Source organism: Melanotaenia boesemani, chromosome 13, assembly GCF_017639745.1.
Source record: "Melanotaenia boesemani isolate fMelBoe1 chromosome 13, fMelBoe1.pri, whole genome shotgun sequence".
Taxonomy (NCBI): Eukaryota; Metazoa; Chordata; class Actinopteri; order Atheriniformes; family Melanotaeniidae; genus Melanotaenia; species Melanotaenia boesemani.
The window spans coordinates 28,340,658-28,360,678 of record NC_055694.1 but is presented as its reverse complement, the minus strand read 5'-3'; the positions used below and the strand labels follow the sequence as shown (position 1 = coordinate 28,360,678).

Genomic DNA, 20,021 nt, shown 5'->3' with positions numbered 1-20,021 from the left:
TCCACCTGCAGCCACCACCATTGACTTGCAAAAGGCCAGCCTCCCCTCTCCACCTGCAGCCACCACCATCAGCTGTTTAAACACCAGCCTCCCACCTGCAGCCACCACCATAAGCTTATTGAACACCAGCCTCCCTCCTGCAGCCACCACCATCGGCTTCCAAAACACCAGCCTCCCGTCTCCACCTGCAGCCACCACCATCGGCTTGCTGAACACCAGCCTCCCGTCTCCACCTGCAGCCACCACTATCGGCTTGCTGAACACCAGCCTCCCGTCTCCATCTGCAGCCACCACCATAAGCTTATTGAACACCAGCCTCCCTCCTGCAGCCACCACCATCGGCTTCCAAAACACCAGCCTCCCGTCTCCACCTGCAGCCACCACCATCGGCTTGCTGAACACCAGCCTCCCGTCTCCACCTGCAGCCACCACTATCGGCTTGCTGAACACCAGCCTCTCGTCTCCACCTGCAGCCACCACCATCGGCTTGCAAAAGGCCAGCTTCTCGTCTCCACCTGCAGCCACCACCATTGGCTTGCAAAAGGCCAGCTTCTCGTCTCCACCTGCAGCCACCACCATTGGCTTGCAAAAGGCCAGCCTCACCTCTCCACCTGCAGCCACCACCATCGGCTTGCAAACCACCAGCCTCCCACCTGCAGCCACCACCATCGGCTTGCAGAACACCAGCCTCCCGTCTCCACCTGCAGCCACCACCATCGTGTTGCAAAAAACCAGCCTCCCCTCTCCACCTGCAGCCACCACCACCGGCTTGCAAAAGGCCAGCCTCCCATCTCCACCTGCAGCCACCACCATCAGCTTGCAAACCACCAGCCTTTCGTCTCCACCTGCAGCCACCACCATCGGCTTGCAGAAGGCCAGCTTCTCGTCTCCAACTGCAGCCACCACCATCGGCTTGCAGAAGGCCAGCTTCTCGTCTCCACCTGCAGCCACCACCATTGGCTTGCAAAAGGCCAGCCTCCCCTCTCCACCTGCAGCCACCACCATTGGCTTGCAAACCACCAGCCTCCCGTCTCCACTTGCAGCCACCACCATCGGCTTGCGAAACACCAGCCTCCCGTCTCCATCTGCAGCCACTACCATCGGCTTGCAAAAAACCAGCCTCATGTATCCACCTGCAGCCACCACCATCGGCTTGCAAAACACCAGCCTCTTGTCTCCACCTGCAGCCACCACCATCGGCTTGCAAAACACCAGCCTCCCGTCTCCATCTGCAGCCACCACCATCGGCTTGCAAAACACCAGCCTCCCGTCTCCACCTGCAGCCACCACCGTCGGCTTGCAGAAGGCCAGCCTCCCCTCTCCACCTGCAGCCACCACCATTGGCTTGCAAAAGGCCAGCTTCTCGTCTCCACCTGCAGCCACCACCATCAGCTTGCAAACCGCCAGCCTCCCGTCTCCACCTGCAGCCACCACCATCGGCTTGCAGAAGGCCAGCCTCCGGTCTCCACCTGCAGCCACCACCATCAGCTTTTTAAACACCAGCCTCCCACCTGCAGCCACCACCATCGGCTTGCAGAACACCAGCCTCCCGTCTCCACCTGCAGCCACCACCATCGGCTTGCAAAACACCAGCCTCTCGTCTCCACCTGCAGCCACCACCGTCGGCTTGCAGAAGGCCAACCTCCCCTCTCCACCTGCAGCCACCACCACCGGCTTGCAAAAGGCCAGCCTCCCGTCTCCACCTGCAGCCACCACCATCGGCTTGCAAAAGGCCAGCCTCACCTCTCCACCTGCAGCCACCACCATCGGCTTGCAAACCACCAGCCTCCCGTCTCCACCTGCAGCCACCACCATCGGCTTGCAAAACACCAGCCTCCCGTCTCCATCTGCAGCCACCACCATGGGCTTGCAACAAACCAGCCTCCCGTCTCCACCTGCAGCCACCACCTTCGGCTTGCAAAACACCAGCCTCTCGTCTCCACCTGCAGCCACCACCGTCGGCTTGCAGAAGGCCAGCCTCCCGTCTTCACTTACAGCCACCACCATCGGCTTGCAAACCGCCAGCCTCCCGTCTCCACCTGCAGCCACCACCATCGGCTTGCAAACCACCAGCCTCTCGTCTCCCTCTGCAGCCACCACCATCGGCTTGCAAAAAACCAGCCTCCCGTCTCCACCTGCAGCCACCACCATCGGCATGCAAAGCACCAGCCTCTTTTCTCCACCTGCAGCCACCACCGTCGGCTTGCAGAAGGCCAGCCTCCCCTCTCCACCTGCAGCCACCACCACCGGCTTGCAACAGGCCAGCCTCCCGTCTCCACCTGCAGCCACCACCATCGGCTTGCAAACCACCAGCCTCTCGTGTCCACTTGCAGCCACCACCATCGGCTTGCAGAAGGCCAGCTTCTCCTCTCCAACTGCAGCCACCACCATTGGCTTGCAAAAGGCCAGCCTCCCCTCTCCACCTGCAGCCACCACCATGAGCTGTTTAAACACCAGCCTCCCACCTGCAGCCACCACCATAAGCTTGTTGACCACCAGCCTCCCACCTGCAGCCACCACCATCGGCTTCCAAAACACCAGCCTCCCGTCTCCACCTGCAGCCACCACCATCGGCTTCCTGAACACCAGCCTCCCGTCTCCACCTGCAGCCACCACCATTGGCTTGCTGCACGCCAGCCTCTCGTCTCCACCTGCAGCCACGACCATCGGCTTGCAGAAGGCCAGCTTCTCATCTCCACCTGCAGCCACCACCATTTGCTTGCAAAAGGCCAGCCTCCCCTCTCCACCTGCAGCCACCACCGTCGGCTTGCAGAAGGCCAGCCTCCCCTCTCCACCTGCAGCCACCACCATCGGCTTCCAAAACACCAGCCTCCCGTCTCCACCTGCAGCCACCACCATCAGCTTGCTGAACACCAGCCTCTCGTCTCCACCTGCAGCCACCACCGTCGGCTTGCAGAGGGCCAGCCTCCCCTCTCCACCTGCAGCCACCACCGTCGGCTTGCAGAAGGCCAGCCTCCCCTCTCCACCTGCAGCCACCACCACCGGCTTGCAAAACACCAGCCTCCCATCTCCATCTGCGGCCACCACCTTCGGTTTGCAAAACACCAGCCTCCCGTCTCCACCTGCAGCCACCAGCATCGGCTTGCAAACCACCAGCCTCTCGTCTCCACCTGAAGCCACCACCGTCGGCTTGCAGAAGGCCAGCCTCCCCTCTCCACGTGCAGCCACCACCATCGGCTTGCAAAAGACCAGCCTCCCGTCTCCACCTGCAGCCACCACCATCGGCTTGCAAACCACCAGCCTCTCGTCTCCACCTGCAGCCACCACCATCGGCTTGCAGAAGGCCAGCCTCTCGTCTCCACCTGCAGCCACCACCATCGGCTTGCAAAAGGCCAGCCTCCCCTCTCCACATGCAGCCACCACCATGAGCTGTTTAAACACCAGCCTCCCACCTGCAGCCACCACCATCTGCTTCCAAACCACCAGCCTCCCGTCTCCACCTGCAGCCACCACCATCGGCTTGCTGAACACCAGCCTCCCCTCTCCACCCACAGCCACCACCATCGGCTTGCTGAACACCAGCCTCCCGTCTCCACCTGCAGCCACCACCATCGGCTTGCTGAACACCAGCCTCCCGTCTCCACCTGCAGCCACCACCATCGGCTTGCAAACCACCAGCCTCTCGTCTCCACCTGCAGCCACCACCATCAGCTTGCAGAAGGCCAGCCTCTCGTCTCCACCTGCAGCCACCACCATCGGCTTGCAAAAGGCCAGCCTCCCCTCTCCACATGCAGCCACCACCATGAGCTGTTTAAACACCAGCCTCCCACCTGCAGCCAACACCACAAGCTTGTTGAACACCAGCCTCCCACCTGCAGCCACCACCATCTGCGTCCAAACAACCAGCCTCCCGTCTCCACCTGCAGCCACCACCATCGGCTTGCTGAACACCAGCCTCCCGTCTCCACCTGCAGCCACCACCATCGGCTTCCAAAACACCAGCCTCCCCTCTCCACCCGCAGCCACCACCATCGGCTTGCTGAACACCAGCCTCTCGTCTCCACCTGCAGCCACCACCGTCGGCTTGCAGGGGGCCAGCCTCCCCTCTCCACCTGCAGCCACCAACGTCGGCTTGCAGAAGGCCAGCCTCCCCTCTCCACCTGCAGCCACCACCACCGGCTTGCAAAACACCAGCCTCCCATCTCCATCTGCGGCCACCACCATCGGTTTGCAAAACACCAGCCTCCCGTCTCCACTTGCAGCCACCACCATCTGCTTGCAAAACACCAGCCTCCCGTCTCCACCTGCAGCCACCACCCTTGGCTTGCAAACCACCAGTCTCTCGTCTCCACCTGCAGCCACCACCGTCGGCTTGCAGAAGGCCAGCCTCCCCTCTCCACCTGCAGCCACCACCACCGGCTTGCAATAGGCCAGCCTCCCGTCTCCACCTGCAGCCACCACCATCGGCTTGCAAACCACCAGCCTCTCCTCTCCACCTGCAGCCACCACCATCGGCTTGCAGAAGGCCAGCCTCTCGTCTCCACCTGCAGCCACCACCATCGGCTTGCAACAGGCCAGCCTCCCCTCTCCACCTGCAGCCACCACCATGAGCTGTTTAAACACCAGCCTCCCACCTGCAGCCACCACCATAAGCTTGTTGAACACCAGCCTCCCACCTGCAGCCACCACCATCTGCTTCCAAAACACCAGCCTCCCGTCTCCACCTGCAGCCACCACCATCGGCTTGCTGAACACCAGCCTCCCGTCTCCATCTGCAGCCACCACCATCGGCTTCCAAAACACCAGCCTCCCGTCTCCACCTGCAGCCACCACCATCGGCTTGCTGAACACCAGCCTCCAGTCTCCACCTGCTGCCACCACCATCGGCTTGCAAAACACCAGCTTCCCGTCTCCACCTGCAGCCACCACCATCGGCTTGCAAACCACCAGCCTCTCGTCTCCATCTGCAGCCACCACCATCGGCTTGCAAAAGACCAGCCTCCCCTCTCCACCTGCAGCCACCACCATCGGCTTGCAAGCCACCAGCCTCCCGTCTCCATCTGCAGCCACCACCATCGTCTTGCAAAAAACCAGCCTCCCGTCTCCACCTGCAGCCACCACCATCGGTTTGCAAAACACCAGCCTCTCGTCTCCACCTGCAACCACCACCGTCGGCTTGCAGAAGGCCAGCCTCCCCTCTCCACCTGCAGCCACCACCACCGGCTTGCAAAAGGCCGGCCTCCCGTGTCCACCTGCAGCCACCACCATCGGCTTGCAAACCACCAGCCCCTCGTCTCCCTCTGCAGCCACCACCATCGGCTTGCAAAAAACCAGCCTCCCGTCTCCACCTGCAGCCACCACCATCGGCTTGCAAAGCACCAGCCTCTTGTCTCCACCTGCAGCCACCACCGTCGGCTTGCAGAAGGCCAGCCTCCCCTCTCCACCTGCAGCCACCACCACCGGCTTGCAAAAGGCCAGCCTCCCGTCTCCACCTGCAGCCACCACCATCGGCTTGCAAGCCACCAGCCTCCCGTCTCCATCTGCAGCCACCACCATCGGCTTGCAAAAAACCAGCCTCCCGTCTCCACCTGCAGCCACCACCATCGGCTTGCTGAACACCAGCCTCCCGTCTCCACCTGCAGCCACTACCATCGGCTTCCAGAACACCAGCCTCCCGTCTCCACCTGCAGCCACCACCATCGGCTTCCAGAACACCAGCCTCCCGTCTCCACCTACAGCCACCACCATCGGCTTACTGAACACCAGCCTCCAGTCTCCACCTGCAGCCACCACCATCGGCTTCCAAAACACCAGCCTCCCCTCTCCACCTGCAGCCACCACCACCGGCTTGCAAAACACCAGCCTCCCGTCTCCATCTGCGGCCACCACCGTCGGCTTGCAAAGCACCAGCCTCCCGTCTCCATCTGCGGCCACCACCATCGGTTTGCAAAACACCAGCCTCCCGTCTCCACTTGCAGCCACCACCATCTGCTTGCAAAACACCAGCCTCTCGTCTCCACCTGCAGCCACCACCATCGGCTTGCAAACCACCAGCCTCTCGTCTCCACCTGCAGCCACCACCATCGGCTTGCAGAAGGCCAGCCTCCGGTCTCCACCTGCAGCCACCACCATCAGCTTTTTAAACACCAGCCTCTCACCTGCAGCCACCACCATCGGCTTGCAGAACACCAGCCTCCCGTCTCCACCTGCAGCCACCCCCATCGGTTTGCTGAACACCAGCCTCCCGTCTCCACCTGCAGCCACCCCCATCGGCTTGCTGAACACCAGCCTCTCGTCTCCACCTGCAGCCACCACCGTCGGCTTGCAGAGGGCCAGCCTCCCCTCTCCACCTGCAGCCACCACCACCGGCTTGCAAAACACCAGCCTCCCGTCTCCATCTGCGGCCACCACCATCGGCTTGCAAAGCACCAGCCTCCCGTCTCCATCTGCGGCCACCACCATCGGTTTGCAAAACACCAGCCTCCCGTCTCCACTTGCAGCCCCCACCGTCTGCTTGCAAAACACCAGCCTCCCGTCTCCACCTGCAGCCACCACCATCGGCTTGCAAACCACCAGCCTCTCGTCTCCACCTGCAGCCACCACCATCGGCTTGCAGAAGGCCAGCCTCCGGTCTCCACTTGCAGCCACCACCATCAGCTTTTTAAACACCAGCCTCCCACCTGCAGCCACCCCCATCGGTTTGCTGAACACCAACCTCCCGTCTCCATCTGCAGCCACCACCATCGGCTTGCAAAAAACCAGCCTCCCGTCTCCACCTGCAGCCACCACCATCGGCTTGCAAAACACCAGCTTCTCGTCTCCACCTGCAGCCACCACCGTCGGCTTATAGGAAGGCCAGCCTCCCCTCTCCACCTGCAGCCAACACCACCGGCTTGCAACAGGCCAGCCTCCCGTCTCCACCTGCAGCCACCACCATCGGCTTGCAAACCACCAGCCTCTCGTCGCCACCTGCAGCCACCACCATCGGCTTGCAAACCACCAGCCTCTCGTCTCCACCTGCAGCCACCACCATCGGCTTGCTGAACACCAGCCTCCCGTCTCCACCTGCAGCCACCACCATCAGCTTGCTGAACACCAGCCTCTCATCTCCACCTGCAGCCACCACCATCAGCTGTTTAAACACCAGCCTCCCACCTGCAGCCACCACCATAAGCTTGTTGAACACCAGCCTCCCACCTGCAGCCACCACCATCGGCTTCCAATACACCAGCCTCCCGTCTCCACCTGCAGCCACCACCATCGGCTTGCTGAACACCAGCCTCTCGTCTCCACCTGCAGCCACCACCATCGGCTTGCTGAACACCAGCCTCTCGTCTCCACCTGCAGCCACCACCGTCGGCTTGCAGAGGGCCAGACTCCCCTCTCCACCTGCAGCCACCACCACCGGCTTGCAAAACACCAGCCTCCCGTCTCCATCTGCGGCCACCACCATCGGCTTGCAAAGCACCAGCCTCCCGTCTCCATCTGCGGCCACCACCATCGGTTTGCAAAACACCAGCCTCCCGTCTCCACTTGCAGCCACCACCATCTGCTTGCAAAACACCAGCCTCCCGTCTCCACCTGCAGCCACCACCATCGGCTTGCAAACCACCAGCCTCTCGTCTCCACCTGCAGCCACCACCATCGGCTTGCAGAACACCAGCCTCCCGTCTCCACCTGCAGCCACCACCATCAGCTTTTTAAACACCAGCCTCCCACCTGCAGCCACCACCATCGGCTTGCAGAACACCAGCCTCCCGTCTCCACCTGCAGCCACCCCCATCGGCTTGCTGAACACCAGCCTCCCACCTGCGGCCACTACCATCGGCTTGATGACCACCATCTTCCCGTCTCCACCTGCAGGAACCACCATCAGCTTTTAAAACATCTGAAAGAAAATCTAACATCGCCTGCAGGAACCACCATCATCTTCTTTCAACACAGTGAGTGCATCCAGTTTCCAGCTCGGACCGTTTTACATCTACAATGAAATGTTCAACTTTTGTTCTTTGATGTTTTATTGTTTACTTCTTACATGTAACTAGTTCTGAAATTTGATAATTGAATTTTTTTTTTCTGTTTATACTGTCCCTCTGCAGGGTCCACCATCCACCTCCCGTCTTTACCTGCAGGAACCACCATCGGCTTTTATAACATCTGGAAGAAGAGCTGACACCACCTGCAGGAACCACCATCATCTTCTTCCAACACAGTACTGTACAAAAGTCTCTTGCTACTCCTTTTCTTTTCTTTCCATCTCCAACGTTGACCTTGTCTCGAGCAGTAGTTTCTGTTGCTCAAGCCAAGTTCAATTTTTCCTGTAACATTTTACACCTGGAATCCTTTCTATGTTCCTTCATCATCAGTAGTTCAGGCTTTCTGCATGTTTGGAGTTTTTCTTTAGACGTTGGCTGCTTTTTAGCTTGTTTTCAGTCCAGTTCTTGGACCTGACTGGTTTAAGAGGAATGTGTCTTTGTTTTATTTATGTTTGTTTGTCCATATATTTATGTTTGTTTGCCTCTTAACACTGACCTCTGAATCATTCAGGTGCATAAAGGCTTTTAGCTCAAAGGATGATCCAGTGTTACGTCGACACATGACAGAAAACTTAAAACTGATTTTAATTTGGATCTTTAGGCTATTTGTTAGCCACCTGCCACGAAGATATCATTATTCCTTCTGATTTCTTTGTGAAATATGAAAAATATCAATTGTAAAATATTTTAACAGGCATAAAAATTTGTATTTTGACCCAACAAGGTTATTCCGAGTTATCAGCAGAAAACTTGGCATATCTCAGCGTGGTATCCACCAAGCCGCTGGTTCAGATATGTGAACTTTCCACTTCTTTTATTCTCAACCTGTCCAGTTGGTGTGCTGCTTCTGTATGAGAGTGATGTTTTAATTTGAAATGAACCAGGATGTCGTGTTTGGAGAAGATCCTGAGTTTCTAAGACACTCTTGCCACATATGGAATGACAACATTCTTCTCTGTTCATGATGCTTTTCCAGGTGTTTAAGCTGATTTAATGAAAGTCCAATTTGGATAAACAGGTTTGAAGTGCTTCCTTAATGTGGTTTTGTTCCTTCAGTTTTCCCTCCGTCCTCATAGGAACATTTTCAGCCTGGTGGAGTGAGGTTCTGATGACGGACACTTTGTGTTCCAGGAGCTGGTGTGAGTCAAAAACTAGATCCTGGTCTGTGTGGGTTTCTGGTAAACATCAGTGTTTACCAGACCCCCCCCCCCCACACACACACACACACCCACACACCATGATCTAGTTTTTAACTCACATAACCCACTGGATCACAATCTGCATGTTGAGGACGGAGGGAAACTTAACAAAACCACATCAAGGAAGCCATTTAAACCTGTTGTATCTAAACTGAATTTCATCAAATCAGCTACATTTCTGGAAAAGGCACAAATGCAGAAGACAGAAAGAACAGGAGGAAGAATATTGTCGTTCCATATCTGACAGGAGTGACCGAACATCACTGTCCGACAGAGGCTGCTTCACCCCAAGGACAAAACAGCCAAACACAAGCTGAGTGATGACGGAGAGTCTTCAGCAACAAAATCATGTCTCAGCATGGTGGACAGTGTGTCCTCAATAAACTGGACAAGTTGATAATGAAGTTCACATATCTGAACTGGTGGTCGGTCTAAAAACTTCTACAGCATCTGAAATCCAGCACAGAGCTGATAGTGGATCTGAGATGTGCCAGATGATGGCAGAACTGGACTGAAAATCAGTGGTAACAGGTCTGATGGAGGGATGAATCCTCCTCAGAGCCCAGACCTGAAAATCATGAAGAAATGTGGAATCATGTTAACAGAGATCAGAACAAAAAGCAGCCAACGTGTTTCTGTAAATCTCTGCTTTTTTTCTGCCTTTTTTTTCTCTTTTTCCTGGAGTGGCGCCAGACTTTTGCACAGTACTGTCCCCCAAAGTAAGAATCCACCTTCCATCCCTGTGATGGACACACACCATCAAATGTTCTTCATGATAACTTTTGTATGTTTAAGAACTCATTTCTGTGCCACATGAGTAAACTGTGGAATTCTCTTCTCTTCTCTTCTTTTCCGGGTGCCGGGGGGTGTCCCGGTGCCCGAGACATCCTGACTGAGGAGAACATTGTCAAACACTGAAGGTAAACAGAGAAAGTGTTGCTCATGTTTAGAGAGGATAGAAGGTCTTTAGTTTCTTCATTTATTTATTTTGGTTGTTTTTTCTCTTCAGTGAGTGCATCCAGTTTCCAGCTCGGACCATTAGAGTCTCCATCCACTGGGACAGCGCCTGAGATCACCATCGAAGCCACTTCACTAAGTTTTACATTTAGTTTAACTTTTTTATACAATTCACCATTTTTCTTTAATGTTTTCTTGTTTTCTTCTTATATGTAACTAGTTCTGAAACACGATAAGTGAGTTTTTTTCTTTTCTATTTATATTATCCCTCTGCAGTGTCCACCATCCAACTCCGATCTCCACCTGCAGCCACCACCATCGGCTTGAAAAGCACCACCCTCCTGACTCCACCCGCAGCCACCACCATCTATCTACTATCCCAGTAGCTACCAGACAAGAGACAGGGTCCACCTTGGACAAGTCACCAGTCCATCGCAGGACCAACACACAGAGACACACAAGCACCCTCACTCACTCACAATCCAGAGTACCTGGAGAGAAGCCAAACGTGCACAGGGAGAACATGCAGACTCCACACAGAAAGGTTCCAGCTGAGCTTCAAGCCAGGAACCTTCTTGCTGGGAGGCCACAGTGCTAACCCCCACACCTCCATCCAGCTCATCTTCCAACTTACACTGTTACAAACAGAACTACACATTAAACCTCCACCTGAATCACCTCCATGGTAACATCCTCTCTTCAGCTCCATTTCATCTTCCATCTAGCTCCATTAACTTGAGGTATTTTTATGTTCCTCTGTATCTGCAGTCTGGCTGATGGAGTCCTCCACCTTCTGCTTTGACACTCAGAATTTTAATTGTCTTTCAGACTAAAATGACACAGCTCCATCTGCAGTCTCTGACACCCACCTGCAAAGCATCCACCTCCAGGAAGAAAAATCCACCTTCCTTCTATACCGACCACCTCTGACATCAAGAAACTAAATCCACCTTCAGCCTCCACCTTCTCGCACCACCCTTAAGGTAAATCTCACCTTCATCCTTAACCTGTAGACTCTATCATCCACCCTGAGTTAAAACACCTCCATCTATTCACAAACTTTCCAACTTACACTATTTAAAAACAAATCTACGGATCGAACCTCTTCCTGAATCGTCTCCATGGTAACATCCTCTCTTCAGCTACAGCCTCCATCATCTTCCATCTATCTTTGTACATGTAGCTCCACCTGCAGTCTCTGCCATCAACCTGCAAAGCATCCACCTCCAGGAAGAAACATCCACCTTCAACCTCCACCTGCTGCTTTTACCATCCACCTGCAGAAAATTCCAGCCTCACCTCCTTCTGCAGTCTCCTCCTCCACCTTCCAGCTGATAAGGAAGGTGTTGATGAAAGGAAGCTTCGTGGTAAGGGAAATGTTCCTGTTTAAATGAGCCTTGCTTTGAACTGATCATTTCTCTCGCTTTGACCTTTTCACTGACTGATCTGTTCAACCACCGACACACTGCTGTCCTTCTTTGATTGATTATATCTTTGTTTCCTTTCAGGCCGACATCAGGAAGTTCATCAGTGATCAGACAGACGATGGTCAAGTCTACGCAGAGTCAAATGAAGAGCACTTCCTCAGAGACCATCATGATGAAGGTGCTGAGTCAGATGTTTTTAAAAGGTAAAGAAAATAGACTGATCCACTATTCTCAACCCAAATAAAGCCTTTGGTCTCTGAATGCATGTCATTCTTTACTGTGATTTTCCTCCAGACCCAGCTGGACTTCACAGACATCCAGATCAGGCAGCAGTCGACCAAGAGCCATTCCTCCACAACTGTGCATCCCATTATTTCTGCCTCCGTTCCTCCACCTCCATGCTCAGCACTGACACCACGTCCTCCTTGCTCTAACTGGGAATGCTGCTTCACACGGGCCTTTTCACTGGACTTGAAGCTCAAACAAACTCTCTTTTGATGAAATAAAACTTCCTGACTGAAGATTTTGTGCTCATTCCACAAGTATTACCATGAAAGAGAAACCTGAATAACTGAGATTTTCATCAGTTTATGGGATTTTAATGTTTTTAAATATGATTCAAGTTTTCTCTGTGCTGTAAAATCTGAAAGTGATGAATTGTTTTTACATTTGGGTGGAAACAAGTGTGTAAAGCAGGAGATGTTACTTCACACCTGCAGAGGAAAACAGTCTAGTAGTTTTTTGTTTTTTAATGCACTTGTATTGCTTTCTGCATCCTGCTGTGATGTTTTATGTAAAGCACTTTGAATTGTCTTGTACATGAAATGTGCTATACAAATAAATTTGCCTTTGGTAAAGAGTTTAATTGTCTCAATATTATAGTTCTTATTTTTAAAAAAAGTTTGTATTAAGAGTATATCTGTAGGAACTATTTATCTCTGATAGTAACAATTCACCTTTGTTGGATAATTCAGTTCAGGTTATTTTTTATATTTGTTCTGAGAAAATGTTTTCTGTCATTTAGCTGAGTTTCTTTGTTTTTTTTTATTTAATTATGAGCCATTTGAGGAACTAAATTTATAAATATCATGTCAGTTATAATGTCTGCTACTTAGGTGTTTACCATTGGAATAAACTAGAGCATTTTGTCATTTTCTGGCAAAATTTCCTTCAGAAAATGAGTTCAGAGGACAACTGGAATGCACAATAATCAATTGGAAATATTGTGTGCTTTATTTAGACATTTCACAGCAGTTTATTACACTTCTTATTGGACACTAGACATCACATAGTTTCTTGCTATACACGAGGAGAAATGGCAGCCTCTAGCCAGCACATCACATACTTGTGCTGTTACATCTAGCCAACAGTTTCACAACACCATCACCCATGTACCTCCAACCATGTACGAACGTCAATAGAAGAAAGGCCGGTAACACTTTACAATACTGGACGCAAAATTTGCTTCGTTACTAGGGAACACCTTGGGGGCGAATCAGGAAGTAATGGGTAGTTAACCAGTACTTACTGGTGACCACAAAGACCAGACTTATTAGGGAGCTCCTGGTCAATTATTTGTTTCGTTACTAGCGAACGCCCCACTGGCGAATCAGGAAGTAATGGGTAGTTAACCAATACTTAATGGTACCCACAAAAACCAGACTTATTAGTCTCATTTAGTCAAAAACCTGGTTTTTGTGGGCACCAGTAAGTATTGGTTAACTGCCCATTACTTACTGATTCGCCTGCAAGGCGTTCGCTAGTAATGAAGCAAATAATTAACCAGGAGCTCCCTAATAAGCCTGGTCTTTGTGGTCACCAGTAAGTACTGGCTAACTACCCATTACTTACTGATTCACCCCCAAGGTGTTCCCTAGTAATGAAGCAAATTTTGCGTCCAGTATTCGCATTACTGCTTTTCCTTACAACACACTTTCCAAAGAACACACACCGAAATTTCTGGCAAGTTGCTTTAAATACATTTGGGCCATTCTCGTTTAAAGTAGCTGATAAAGTCAGGATCTTTAAGTAATGACATATTAAATCTCCAGTTTCTAGTTGCTGGTTTATTGTTCTTATTTTTCAGAGTGAATGATACTGGTGCTTGATCGCTGATGGTAATGGGATGGATTTTTTTTATTTCTGACATGTCACTCTTCAGTGAGCTGCTTGTTAGGAAATAATCAAATCTAGAATAGGAATGGTGAACTGAAGAGAAAAAGGTGTATTCTTTTAGTGTGGGATAGACCAAAATCCTTCATGTATTGTTTAATAGTTTCTAAGGATGCCAACTCGATGACTTCCTTTGGTACAGTGGTCCCTTGCTATAATGCCGCTCACTTTTGTAGCTTCGCTGTTTCTCGGATTTTTTTAGTGCAATTTTACATGTTTGGTTTTTTTTTGTTGTTTTTTTTTTAAGCGCTTAATGTTCTCTGTCCTGTGGTGTCTGTCCATAATACTGGACTTATTTTTCTACAAAGGTTTGAACTTTGAGGGTGTTTTAAACAAGAGAGAAAGGTGTGAAAATGTTAATGCCTGTCTGAAAAAAAGTGTATAAAGTGTGCAGTGACTGGTTTTAAAGCCTTAAAACATCCATAATGTTATGTCAAAGAGAACTGCTGGAAGACATCTCTCCACTACAACTGACCAGACGATGTGACAGACAAGAGCAAACTGGCTCTGGTTGCAAGATGTTAACATAGGCTAGATGCTGAGTCAATCCTCAAGGTATTATGATAATTTGAAATGGTCATTTTACAAAAATGATCTGGATGCAAGTAGTATGAGTCATTGTAGAAACTATGTCCTATTGACTGCAATTTCCCTTTCTCCAGAGCACCAACAGTACAGTGACTGCTTGCAAGGACTCTGAGATATTGTCAGGAAAGTGCAGGAGAAGAGCCCTCTCAAGGATCCAACTGTTAGGCAGATGACGTGTTTGGATGTACTTAGTCCTACAGAGATCCAGACAGTTGCAAGAGGCAGATGAAAGGCCTTGTTCAGAGGTTTCTACAGGACAAACAGCTGGCTAGTGTTTCTGCTGGTAGGAATAGAAATAGGCAAAGTTTCATCACCTCAATATGGTTTCAGTGCATTATTGTACAACACTTGGTTCATCATTATAATGAATATGATTGTTGCAATGTAGTCTAATATTTATCAATATATTAAATATTCTTTTTCATCTGTTTTGTTAAGTGATGTAATTCTCCAACAATTTGATGCTTTCCTGTCCCATGAGAGCAGAAGTGAGGAGTTCATGTCCTTCCTTCCATGCAAAATAGGCTGAACATCTTCTTGTGTAAAGTACTCAGCAAGTACTGTCCTGAACTCTGGGCTTTTTGCCAGTCTTGTCCCATGGTAAAGCCTCTGTGGAATGAGGCTTTTCTGTAAACAAGGAAGTAGAGACAACAAACATGCAAGGGGAAACTGGCTATCCAGAGGCTTGTGTGTGATTATGTCACCTTACATGGGGGTGTTACTCAGGTGAGTATGAGAACTCATAATGTCTACCAAAAATTGTTAGAAGGAAGGGAAGACAATGACTCCAGAAACAGCAAAATGGTTGTAAAGTTTCCAGACCGCTTGGCTTGAACACATTGTTGCATTAAGGAATTCATAAGCTTAATGGCAAACAGTAATGGTTGCAGTTTTCAATTCCCAACACTATACCCAGGTTCCACTCACAAAGGAGCTACTATCATCTGTAGCAGCAGCAAGGACCAACTACCGTATTCACCTGGATCAGGAGAGACAGACAAAGGAGGCCAAAACACAAGCTCAAAAAAGAAAGGCAGAGAGGACCATCTGGATGAACTTAGAAAAAAAGAAAACCCTTCTATAGGTTTGTACCGTCTGTTCCTCTGTTTTTGTCCTTGTATTGCATTTTGCATTGAAGACATTTTGACAATTAGTCCTCTGGACATACAGTTGATTGATACCTTTATCTAATCTATCTAGGTGTGTGAAAATCTTACAAAAGATCTGGGTTGTCAAACGATCATAAAAATGAAATGATCCGATTATTTTGTCCTTCGCAGTTTCCTCTTGTGCTGTTTTCAGTCGCAAATCGAGCGCCACTGGCATTGCAGCACTCTGCTGCAGACTCCTCCCACAGCCCTGACTGCTTTAGTTTTATTTCCAGTGAGTTGCAAACACCTCGCCAGTTAAGGGCTGGACACACGGGAGACGACGTCGCTCCTTCTCCATTCATTTTCTATGGAACTTGTGCGATGAGGCGGAAATCGCTGCCCTCCTCCAGCCAAGCGACAGGCGACATTCGTGCATATGAAATGTTGCGCTCATGCACATGGGGACTTGTGACGCGACTCAAGAAAATAGAAAAATGTTTTTGTGAGTTGCGACTAAATAATCCACCAGCTTCCAGAGACAGAGCGATAACAAATGTCTCCAGACTCACTGTTTCCAGATTACCCTGGGCAGAACATAGCTGCTGGTCTGAGGCAAAGAGCAACAGGGACCTGGTGCAAAGAAACTAGTCTGTATTACCACAGACAACACTACAAATGTCCCACTGACCCACTGATAAAATAAATATCGACTATACATATTCAAGCTGGCTACACATTAGCCTCACTCACAATCAGCGCACACACTATACACTTTCACTGTGCACTTTCCACACACTGCACGTTGGCACTTTGTACATTTTTTGGTTGTTTTGTTTTGTTTGCAGTTGCATTTTACACCACAAACACACCTCATCTTTTCCTTGATGTGGGCTGCCGGTGGACTTTGCAGGCTTTGAAATATGTTCGTTGCACAACAGCTTGCAGAGCTCAAGGGTTGAAGTCCCCAACGGGGAATGTTTGCGGTTGTGCAACTGGCCATCTCCTGGTTTCAGCTCGGGTGGAGTACTGCCTCAGCATCTGGTCCAGCACGTCAACTCCTTCTTTGGTCTTGTTATAATAGTGAACCATCTCTGGCGTCCTCTTTGAATTGTTGTGGATGCCCACGGATGTGTTCACGGTGCTGTGGATGCACCACATTCTTCCTCTTCTTTGCCTGGTAGATAGTGAGCGTTGCACCATCACTCTGCATCAGTTTGGTGTCATGGAGTCGGCTTTCAGGTGCACAGAGGGAGGCTGGGAGCACTTGTTTTTATTCATGGTCCCCACCAGGCTTGGTGTTTCTTGCTAGGAGTTTTGTTTGCGAGCGGGGAGAGAAGTAAAAAGGTTGTCAGTGGTGACATTTCTCCCTTTCCCCATGAACGGCTCCATCAGTTTCAGCACCACGCTCTCTGCTACACTCTGTGTTGCTGGGCAACTCGGATCCTTCCCCAGATAAGAAAACCATTCAGCATGTATTTGGTCTCAGCGAGCAGCAAGCCAGGATTTTATGCCGAATTTGTTAGGCTTGTTTGGCATGTACTGGGTAAAGGGACAGCGGGACTTTGAAGGGAACAGCTGTTCATCCACTGTTATTTCTGGGCCTGGTTTATAGGCCGCCTGGCTGTTCTGGACCAGCTTGTCCCACACTTCACTCACCAGAGCAAATCTGTCTTGCGACAGTCAGATCTGTCTGGTATCTATGTGGTCGAGCCGTAGGTAGCGCATTATTTCCCTGAACTGGTTCCGTGACATGGTAGTGGTGAAGAAATTGAGCCCCCATTCATTTGACCACAAATCCTCCACGTGCATTCCACAGTGTACTCCTCTGGCTAAGATGAGCCCAATGAAGGCCTTCAGTTCAGTCAGGTTCAGTTCCCATGTTGCTTCTCCCCTCCGGTGTGCCTCCGCCACCGAACAGTCACAGATGTGCTGAAGCATTCCGCAATCCATCAGGCACATGAACGCGCTCAGAGGGTCGTCAATGGTGCGGCGCGCAAATGCAGTCGGGCCGCTGCTCTCTTTCAGGACGTTTTGGGACTGGGCTCTCCCGGCTCGAAGTCCTGGCTGTATGGTTCTCCAAACAGTTCCATCTTTGGCGGTCTCATGAAGATCAGACGCAGGCTGGGGTGGTTCTAATCAATAAAATTATGTAGAGTTAGCTCAGCTCGAGCAGAGAATGTTATCAGTATGTTACAAAATGATATGCCATCACCTGCACTACAGGGCCCGTCGGCTACCAGAGGCTGAGTATGTGTGGTGGGTGATCCCTCAAGTGTGACCCAAAGCCGGGACCTTTTCCTTGGTCTGCGATCTTTCCACAGCTCCTCATCCTCAGTAGATGACTCGTTACCGGGTAAAAATAGCGGATCATCACTTTCTCCCCCTACCGATTCCTCCCCTGTCTCGTCAGAATCCTCCTCACCCACATCCAGTGTTACCTCTCCTCCCTCCAACTCTCCGTCACTCAGGTCTTGGAGTAATAACCAAGCTTCTTTGGCATTCATCCATCTCTTGTATTTATCCATTTGTAAAATTTAGCACTAGGTTAGCCTAAACGATTCTAAAACCCTGTTACTCTATGACAGCTGTCAAACTTACGTGCGTTACTAAGCAACCGGGCGTGGCGCGAAAACGTCTGACAGCTGAACACGGTGTCTTAAATTAGATGGTAGAAATTACCTCCTTGGCAGTTCTAGGTATATATGCGGATATTTCTTTTTCTTGTGATCACGCATTCACCAAAATTCACTATATGTTCACTGGACCCATTTCAGGAAAAGTCATGAATTGAGAGTAGTAGGGATTTTATTTTAACAGAGATACAAGTGTTTGAGAAACCAAGGAGGTAAAAATTACCCCCCTACTTTTCACTCCAGTGAAAATCATGTTTTCATGTTGTTTACATGCCCATGTGGCATTTATCTGACACTAGAGGATATATCTTGTGAAAAATTTGATCAAAATGGCTTTTCTGATTATTTCTGCATTTAAATCATTGTGAATACTTTAGCTTTCATTATTTACTGAAAAACTTTGCTGTGAGAGAGCAATGGATTAGGTTTGTCAGTCATCAAAATATAACAAACCTCACGTTGATTTGCAGTCAACACTTCAAGGAAGACATGGGTCAGTATAGCTCCTATGTTACATGTCTTTCTTTATTTTTTTGCACAGCTAATTATCTGTCGGTGCACTAGCATGCAGAACCAACGGGGGCTGGGCACTATGCAGAGCTGACTCCACCCACAACTCAGAGGGAATTGCTAATGAGCTACTGGTTCTCTGCAGAAGCAGAGTCCTAGAAAAGGGCACAGGTTTTGTGATTTTTGCCAAAAACTTCATAATCACAATTTAAAGACCACTGAGAACATTTTAATAGTTCCAAATAAGCATTGGAGTGGGTCTTTAAGTACATTTTAACATTTTAAATGCATTTGCTATTTGTTAACAGTTAGAAGGGCTACAGAATATGTTCGCTCATTTGCAGCATACAAAAAAAATTGACTTATTAGCGACTTAGATGATGTGAGCTGACTTTTACTAAACCTGGTTTAGAGACCACTGTGTACTTGAGAATTAACAACACGTAGTACATTATATTTTTACCTGTGTTTACTTATCTGGTAAACCACAATTTTCCGTAGCTATATTGCATATTTTAATGCAGCTTTTTATATGTGAATTCTTCCAAACTTCAACCAAATGTCTCTACTCGTATCTCCTGCCAGGCTGAGTCACCATCCCAACAAAGGGAAAGTATCAGAGGAGAGCAGCCTAAACACACTTGAAGAGGTAAAAGCATACATACACAAATACATATTTTTAAAAAATTATCTAAAGATGAAACAAAATTAAAATGTGTATGATGCTCAACACCACAATTGTGTACAAATGTTCAATTCTACTATTTGAATGTGTCATTGATAGTGTTGTTTAGGTGCCTACTAACATAGTGCTACTCTTCCCCTTTTTTGAACTTTAAATCTTTGCCTGACTGTCCTTCACTGCTCGGTCCATCATGCCGCCCCTGGTTCCACACACATTACAAGTGACAAACCTCAGTGTATTCATGATCCGGCAAATGAAATGAGGGCTACATGCATATTATTGAAGTGTGTGTCTGTGTGCATCCCACTGCTTCTTCACGTGCATGTGTGTCTGTCAGCTGAGTGTGTGACATGGATCTGTATATTAAATGTCTGCATGTGTGCGTGTGTTATTCCCTCATACACTGCGTGTGTGTATTTGTGTCAGTTGTGCAAAGTGCTGATGTGTCAGCAAGCTGGGCCTGATTATAGACTGTATAAAAGATGGACGGAGCTTCCGTGACGTCACCCATAGGTTTCTGAAGAGCAAAAGTGAAGCTCATTGGGCATTCCCACCGTCGCCATCTTGGTAGCGTCATGCATGTCGTTAGGCCCGGAAAATCCAAAAATGGGCAAAGAGGTCGAGCTGAGAGGGGGACTGTGAAGGTGGGGGTAGATGATTGACAACCATCAAACTCCGAGCTGCCTGTAGCTAAGAGCTAACCGAGTTAACACCGAGCAATGGTAGCTAACCAGCTAACGGAGGTAGGCGGGCTAAAGCAAA

General features: G+C 50.1%; 2 long non-coding RNA genes across 2 annotated transcripts; both read left to right on the top strand.

Moving 5' to 3' along the window:
* Positions 1-10,844: 10,844 nt before the first annotated feature.
* LOC121652185 lies at positions 10,845-11,472 on the top strand. Its single transcript, XR_006012564.1, has 3 exons — positions 10,845-10,893; positions 10,982-11,136; positions 11,337-11,472. It is a non-coding gene; the product is annotated as an uncharacterized LOC121652185 (long non-coding RNA).
* A 3,457-nt stretch (positions 11,473-14,929) lies between these two features.
* Positions 14,930-19,223, top strand: LOC121652187. The gene is made up of 3 exons (XR_006012566.1): positions 14,930-15,066; positions 15,257-15,424; positions 19,160-19,223. It is a non-coding gene; the product is annotated as an uncharacterized LOC121652187 (long non-coding RNA).
* Positions 19,224-20,021: the final 798 nt, after the last annotated feature.